We start from the raw sequence: 8,723 nt of genomic DNA, 5'->3' as shown, positions 1-8,723 counted from the left end.
CCAATGATATGCATCAAAGAGGAATCCTCCAAAAAAATGCGAGACGGAGGTTACCTTGGAGGATGAAAGTCCTTTAAGGGTGAGTCCGCCTGGTTCAGATGGGGTCTGGAGCGGTTCTTCACACTGTGCTGCATAAATTGATGGCCACCGGTGGCTGGAGGCTGCTCCGCTCCTGGTGACCTCTGAGCCATGAAGCTCTGCAGGTGTCAGCTACTGCAGAGTTACCATGAGAGACAGGAATTTTTAATGCTCTTTGTTTCACAGTTCTCTGGTATTTTTCCAGGATATTTTGCTTCAAATGAGTTGCTATTATAAGGATGACCCTAATTCTGGAGTATCAGAATAAAACTGGTATGTAGCTCATTGCTACTGTGATTATCATATAACAATTAGAGACAAGTGAAGTTTTGCAAAACAAGGTCATTTCTATCTGCCCTACACACAGCGACACTTTTTTCATATTATACATTGTTTTCATATAAGCATTCATTTTTAATTTGCTAGCAAGTTCTCTGTCATCAATTATTCTCCAAGCACAGGTACCTGATGGCATGACCTGGACCAAATAATTCATTCTCAAGACATTTTGACCTTTTTTTCCTTCTTTTTTTCTCTTTCCCGCTAAAACTCAGCCTGCATCTTCAGCAGCTGCAGGCCAATTACCCCTACTGACATCGCGAGGTGCTTATTAGGCCTCAGGTCTGGCAGTCTCTGAAGGGCTCAATTAGTTGCTCTACTCAATCTCATTTACTTCACAGCTTCTCTAAGCAGGAGCATCCAAATGTAAAACATCTCAGGGCATAGTAAGTAGTAGGTGTTGATTTTTCAGAAGAATTTGTAAGGATCAACTCTGAGAAGAGCATCTGGTTCCCAAATGTTTCTAATGACAATAGCTCGATAGTTCAGCTTCCTTTTCCAAGTACCAAGAAAACAAGAAGCTTCATTTCCTACTTGCAGGGCTGCAATTATTTTGGTGTGTGAGAAGGTACAAGATCCTGCTGAAGCTTTTCCAGCAGCAGAGGCATTTGTATCTCTCACGGCTGTGGATTTGCCAGTGTCTAATTAGCTACACACTCTCACAGTTGCCATTCCCTTCATCCAGGCACTCGCAGATTCTCCCTTCTCTCCTTGGCTGCTTACTTTTACAAAGCTGGTAAGAATTTAATTATTTTTGAAACCTCTGTCCACCTATCAAATTTGGATTGCAATTAGTCAGTGAATTCAAATGTTATCAAAGGGGAAGAAAAAGAGGCTGACAATGTAATCACGCAACTCTTGTTTTCACTGGCAATCAGCTTAAAAACCTTAAAGAAAAATCATGGAATTGGGAAAGCACGTGTTAGTAAAAGTGGAATAAATGCCTGATAGCTAATTGGTGTGCAAAGATAAATTTATTATCAGAAGCCAAATACTACAAAGCCCAGTGCTAACTGCATTCCTAGCCTTTGAAATTCCCATTCCTTTGGTCTACTGCAAGACAGCTGAGGATGCTTCAAACCCACCCTTGAGTTATGCAAATGATATGATTAATGCTCCAATAGTTTCTAAAATAGATGAAAAAAGATACAGGTAATAATGACTGATACCTGTCTCCACATAGGTACTATCTCGCTAACAGTAATTTGGCTATAACAGGTCATGTTCTTAGATTGTTGATTGCTTTCACTATTTGACCATGAAAAACTGCACAATTCCCTCAGAAGTTTTAAATCAAAACTTCTTGACTGCTCATAAATATTTAAAGATAGAAACGTCAAGTGGCTGTTTAAGAGAAGAATATAACGTTACCTTTAAAGATATTGTATGCACATAGATGTAAAGATAATATATGTAAAAATATAATATACATCTATACATAGTTTGTGTGCATGTATACATACATATATATATCTTTTTGCAATTCTTATTACCCAGGGGGAATGGCGGAATGTGCAATCAACATTGCAACGGTGGTCACGGATCAAACTCCTGCATGCAGGCCTACGCATCGTACACGGGCTGAAATCTGTATCATTTATGGACTCCAGGTACATTACGTGATATAAGGAATGGATTTAAGACTTGGATGATCTAAGTGTTGAGGAAACAGAACTGCTTAAATTCTCATTCATAGGTGCGAAGGAGTGCTATTAAATGCTGTTCCGATAAATTATATGAGCATGGGGGATTGTGGGGCACCCTTTGCACGAAGCTTGCACTGACTGCTAAATTAATGTTGTCTATAAATATTTTTTTCTGGGTCATTTGCTATGATATAAAATAACAGTAGTCACATGGCAGATTGTGTTCAGTTATAGATATATATAGATATATAAACTGTGCTAGTAACGGCTTATGCTCGGAATCATTCTTACAGTAAGTTACAGGCACTTTGTAAAATCCATCATAATTTCTACTATCTGGGAATACGATAGCATTTAAATCACTTAAATTATCTAAGCCAACATTTTTCCACCTCCCCTGAGAAGAATGCAACACTGCCTCTTTTTTCCCTTTTCCTGAAATAGTACATTGTACTTTTCAAACTTGCTTCCAAGTCTGGAGAAAGGTGAGTTTAGGCAGGCTTCAACTCTGATTATTCTGCAAAAAGTTCAGTATCACCTTTTATGTAATGTGAATTATGGGTTCAAAAAATTCCATTTGCAGCTATCTTCAGCAAATTATGGGAACCATCTGGACCAATTGGTATGGAAATCAAAACTAATTGATCCTGCCATTTTAGAGCCATTTACAGAACATGAAAATAGACAAGATAATATTACGCTTTCTAGAGTTAATCAAAACTGCACTTCAAATTACTCAGTGGTAGGTTATTGAAAATGTTGGCATTATGTTTTACACAGTTAAAGAATCTAGATTCACAAAGCCCAAAGAAATTCTGTTTCTTAATTAATGGAGTCTGTTGCCAAAGGGTGACCAAATAACTCTAAAGGAGATTAAAAATAAAATGACTACGCATTTTTTTCTCTCCAGGTACTTTCTCTCCAGGTTTGTTCCTCTCCATCTCCCTTTTTCTCACATCTCCTCCATATCTTCTTGATCAACAGCTCTTCACTGAGATCAGAAGAAAGATTTGCTGTCCCCACGCAAAAACCTTCTGACAGCGAGAGATTGCACCCAAAGGCAGCAGTCAGCCTGTGAAGATCATAATGGAGCTTTAGGGCGGCAGATTGCTGTCTCCTCGGGGGAATGACCACTCTGTAAACCCTAGTCTGGGAAAGGAGAGCACAGCGCGTCTCTGCTCTGCCTGAGCCTCATCGCCTCAACACAACACCTGAAATGAATCAACCAGTAGAAGTTCTAGAAAATAAATATATTTAGGTTGGGATATTAAGTCCAGCAAGAGAAAGAGGTTACGGTTGTATAAAAGTTCCCATATCCTGTTAAGCAGTAACCATAGATAAAGCTACAGATTTCTTAACCCCCTGTAAAACCATGATTGTGAGAAAATGTTCTTTTTTCCTGCATGGTCTGTACTTTTAAGAAGGTAAATCATATCAGAAATGGCAGGCTATCCTACTCAGGAGAAACTGGGAAATCACTGCTTTGAGACTGATTACTGTGCATAATATCATTTCTCTCTTTGATAATTAAGCAGGTAGCGGTGTTAATCCTAAAACCTTCATATATATACTCAAGACGAGAAATTAAAAAAATCTAACATTTCATCATGCCTCTTCATCTGCTGAAGAACGGCATTTGGGCGGAGGACAGAGGTCGAATGGGGCAAATTATTACGTATTTATGATTGTCAGCACATTGTTGTAACGAGTATCTGAAATCCAGGATAGATTTTTTCTTTTTTTTCTTTTTTTGTTCCTGAAACCATTTTTTCTCATTTTGACCAGTTAACAATTTTAAAAATATCTGGACACACATATTCCCCAAACTGCAGGAAGTATTCTCTAATGTTATTCATGCAAGAATGTGACTTGCGTTTTACCTTTGGCATTGCTTACAACAACTCCTATTTATTTTAATAAGCTTGCTATGACACTACAGAAGTTCATTCATCAGTAATCTGCAGAGCTTGGGAAAAACACTGCATTCCAACATTGCATATAAATGAGAGAATATATAACCATGAAAAGCTAATAGTCCTCAAAAGTTGAACAAGTCATCCTGATTTTTAGAAGTAGGAATGTACGGAGACCTTAAACTCTTTCACGCAGTCCATACGAAGATTCCAGATTGTTGACACTTCTGCAAGTGCAAAAATATTTCAAAAATATATCATTTCAAATACCTAGCATGCTCTTGAAGGGTTTGGGTGGAACTAATGACTTTAAAAAAGATTTAGTCATTATTAGTCAATCAAGGAATCAATAAAATGTTTTGAGGGAAGTTACAATACAATGGGAAAACAGATTCTGAAAGATGAAGATGGAAGTTTAGTGTCAAATTCAAAATGCAGGTGGAAGCCAAGAGATAACCACACGAATGTCTGTATTTTAAAAATCTTTCCTGAATTCAGTTGACATCTGCGCATTTTAAATGTTATGTAGCCAGACAGTTAGTAACTATCATAATAAGTGATACTTTATGTTTCTTCAGTTTTGGAAAATATTTATTTTACTGGTAACTAGAAATTCCTTGATTTTGTCATTTCAAGGCAGTCTGGAACATCCAAATACAGCTTATACTTGCAATTCCTATTTGGCTTAGGAAATAACTGTGAAAGAGATATTCAGAGGTTATTTGTTTTAAAAAAAAAAAAAAGGAAACATCCATTACAAAAAATTAAAAGTGGTAATCTCCACAGCTAAAAGTATGGGCAGAGGTACGGAAGCAGTTATATTCAAGTATTTTTATACATTGCACGATCATTTGTGAAACTTGTGATATTGGAAATACTTGCTTTTGGGATAGCATTGTACAGGCCGTTGGGTCTGAATACTACGAAAATGTCATTAATACATTGTTGATTTTACTCATACTCAATGAGTATTAATGTTTAGAGTAAGAGTTTAGAGTTTATCAAGCGTTTAGACTCAACGATATGTATTTTTTTAACATTAGAAGGAAGCACTGAAAAGCCTTCCGTTAAAGATTTGTGTTTTCCATATCCCACAAACAGACATCTGTAAGGGGAAACATTCCTCATACATTTAAGCACAGCTTGCCCCAGATTTGCAGTTCACTTAAGGAATCTCACTGAAGGTAATCAGATTTCATGTTTGAACAACAGGTCAGGGGACCAGACCTTAAAACTGCATAGTTTGGGGTTTTTTTAAATATGCAAAAAAGATAATTTCTGAAACCCAAGATACATCTGGGGAAAAAAATGAATTGGGGATAAAAATGAATTGGGGATTCAGATGCAATGTTTGCTGCTCTAAAATGGAAAAAAGACAAGACGGATTTGTACAAAACTTAAAAAGACATTTTTCAGCCAAAATCAGCACCATTGTAAAATTCATAATAGTTTTGCAACTGAAATGATGCAGATTAGCTTCTGCAGCTCTGATTACCCAGTATGTTTACTGGATTGCATGTCAGGTTTTCTTAAATGGCCAAAGTGACAATGGAGTGCCCCACAGCTACAGCTATGCCCAAACTGCTAAGAATAATTAATTGACAGAAAATCTTAGGATAAGGTGTCCTAATGAATAAGGAACAAGGAAAATATCTCGATGAGAAGCCAGTCTTGAATGACTAAGTCAGACTTGATAGAAAATATCTACCAAATAACATATTCTTTTTCCCCAGCCGGTGAAGAAAAAAAAACTGTACATGTAAAAAACTAATGTGAACCAAGCTAAAATAATTTTTAAAATCCTACTAGGGAGGAAAGGTCTGTGTGGGATTTTCGCTTAGCATCTCTTCTGGGTATCTACAGCATTCAAATCAGCAAACCTCTTGTTCCAGTTGTTGGTCAGGTTTAGACACCACTTAGGTCGTTTCAACTCCTCTTTGAGTTCAACAGAAGATCAGGGTAATGATTTAAGCTCCTCTCTGGCTTCAGAAAAATATAATGGTTTGAAATTAATTTCCACCTGGGTTTTGGCCAGTTCTTTGACTGAATGTCTTTGTGCATATCTAATCCCATGCAGAATTTCTCTGTGTTCTCCAAAGAAAATCATCTCATATTGTCCTGGTAAACTTCCCACTTTTAAATTATGTCATCATTTCAATGACCAATCAGCTGATTTGAAAGAAATGTCAAACTGGAAATAAGACCGCGCTGTTATAGAAAGACAGACACAGAAAATTCAGGCTCCAGTGCTGATCTTCATCTGCATTTCAGTGATGTTCATTTAATGCATAATCTTGCAGAAGAACAAGCGTAAGCATAATTGAGAAAATACACCAAAAAAAGCCCAGTGATCTGGACAGCAATTAACTTTGTTATTTGATCTATATTTAAATAAAAAAATAGAGGTGACTATCTAAAACGTATATCATGATCAAATGACTAATTTACAAAAAAATAATGATGAGAGAAGGAGGTTTGGTAGTGTGACTTTATCCTTTTTTCCCCTCCTGATTAGGATGATGTTAAAATCATACAATGTTTGACAAATATAATGTGTTACAACAAACATGATTAAACTATCTCCAAGCTAAAACATTCAAAAATCTTTCCCACCTTCCCTCCAGCATAAATCTTGATTAAAATTCAGAAGCTTCTCTTGTGCCGTTTTTTGAAGAGAAAGAAAGTAAATAGTGCTGCTCTATATTAATTAGTGACCTAGAACTCTGCTGACTGGGGAAACTGTCCTGATTTGTGGAAAATATAAGGTCATTTACTTGATATTATTAGTTTCCAGTTCCATTTGTGTCCATCTCTGTCAGCGAACCTGGATTTTCAATGGAGCTTTAAAAAAATGAACTAACCAAAACAAAACTTATTAAGTTATCCTTTCCAGAAAGCTGACAACTTAAATAATGCATAACCGATTTCCGTCACTAGCACAACTCACCGTTTTCATTCTTTCACAGATTTATGATTCTTTAGGTTCCTCTGTGTTTGGGAAACATCATGCAAAGCTCAGAAGCCCCTGATTCGATAAGAGGTTTTGAACAATATTTTGCTAACTTTTGACAAGATAGCTCAGGGCTAGATCCAATAAAAAGACATTATGCTTCTTCATTGTGAAGCTCTGAAAAATTGATTTTTATATTGGATTGGACCATTGGCTTGTTAAAGAAACTTAACCTGATAACAACACCCTTTATCCCCTTAGGAGCTATCATTCCATGTTAGGAAAACTGAAACAGTGCAGCACATATGAGCCTTGCGGGGTCAAGGAGTTATCTTGCAGCACAGCCTGAGTCACAGGACTGTGCACTGGAATAAAAAAGCAGGGCAGAGGGTTCCTCGGGGGACGGAGGAGAAGGAAAGAAATATTTTCCCATTCTAGGACAGCAGAGCTGTTCGGCAGCCACTTAGCAAGGCTAATATTCTTGTCTCCCAAAGAGGCCTATTTATAAAGCCACATTTCATTCATTATTTTCAATTGCCGGGGATACATAAAATAGACAGGGATGAACCCCTCTGATGCAGCTCACTACATCCCTCTCTTCAGTTTGGTAGTCAATATTTGTTATAGCTCTCTGCTCAGACCACTTGAGTACTCTTAATCCACTTGAAAAGGCTCGTTTGCTTTATGTTATGCCGAGATCACAATTTCATAGAACACTGTTCCTGGCCCAAACCCACACATAAATAATACAGTTTAAAAACCGTAATTACGTTGTCATCATGGCTTCTCCACCTTTCTTCCAGATTGATGTGTTTGAATATAATTCCTCAACATCTATTTTCTTGAAATCTGATTCCCTGGAAATGCTCATTCCAAGTGAAGTAAGAAACAGTGGAAAACTCACGTATTTGGTATACTAAACTCACAAGTAAGAAGAGGATGAATGATTCCGTTTCCCCTTATAAATATTTTTGAGATCAATTTTCTAATACAGTGTTCAGTGTATTTATTATCCACAAGGTATTTCTACTGTTAAAATCACTTAGGAGTGGGCTAGCCCCTTGTTTTGACATATTCATGGCACAGTGAGGAGATATAAAGAAATACGTCTGCTTTTTCTCTCTCTGAGCAGCCCGGCCAACCCAACTAAAGATGGAAAAATAGGCTTCTGATAGTTAAATCCCTTCTCAGCTTTAGAAAACACGGTATGTTTGAGCTTTCCTGGGGAGGCAAGGGGTAGACAAGGGAGAGTTGCCCTAGGCATAAACTGCATTTACATACTTGATTTTTAGAACATGCATTTTAAGATGACACATGAGGCAGCAACCCACTGAATTGCATATGAAAAGGTTTCAAATTATTTCCAGCAGTATAACTATCAAACATACCACAACACAAGGAATTCTGCCTCTCAGTTTTAAATACAGTTTTAAATAATTTTCAAATGACTAAAGCCTGGAAAATCTCTTTGTGCTGGAGCAATGCAGCAGGCTAAATGGCAGCCCACGGGAGGATCACACTTTGGCAAAGTGTCTCCTGCCTCCATCACTATTCCCTATGATACAGAAAAAGAAGGAAATCACCCTGCCTGCCTGACTGCCAGGGATGCTGCAGCTTTTCCTGGCTGGCTGGTCTGCTATATATGGCTCTTAATGCAATGACTGTCAGGGAGGATAGGTCCGAGCAAGGAAGAGAGGGCACAGACATGCCTCTTTCTCCAGCACCTGGTTGCCACTGAGTAGAGTATGGATAGGGACACGCTTTGCCCCGCAGGGAAGAAGAGAGCAACAAGAGCTG

Source organism: Chroicocephalus ridibundus, chromosome 5 (assembly GCF_963924245.1).
Source record: "Chroicocephalus ridibundus chromosome 5, bChrRid1.1, whole genome shotgun sequence".
NCBI classification, from domain to species: Eukaryota; Metazoa; Chordata; class Aves; order Charadriiformes; family Laridae; genus Chroicocephalus; species Chroicocephalus ridibundus.
Note: the sequence above shows the minus strand (reverse complement) of the source record.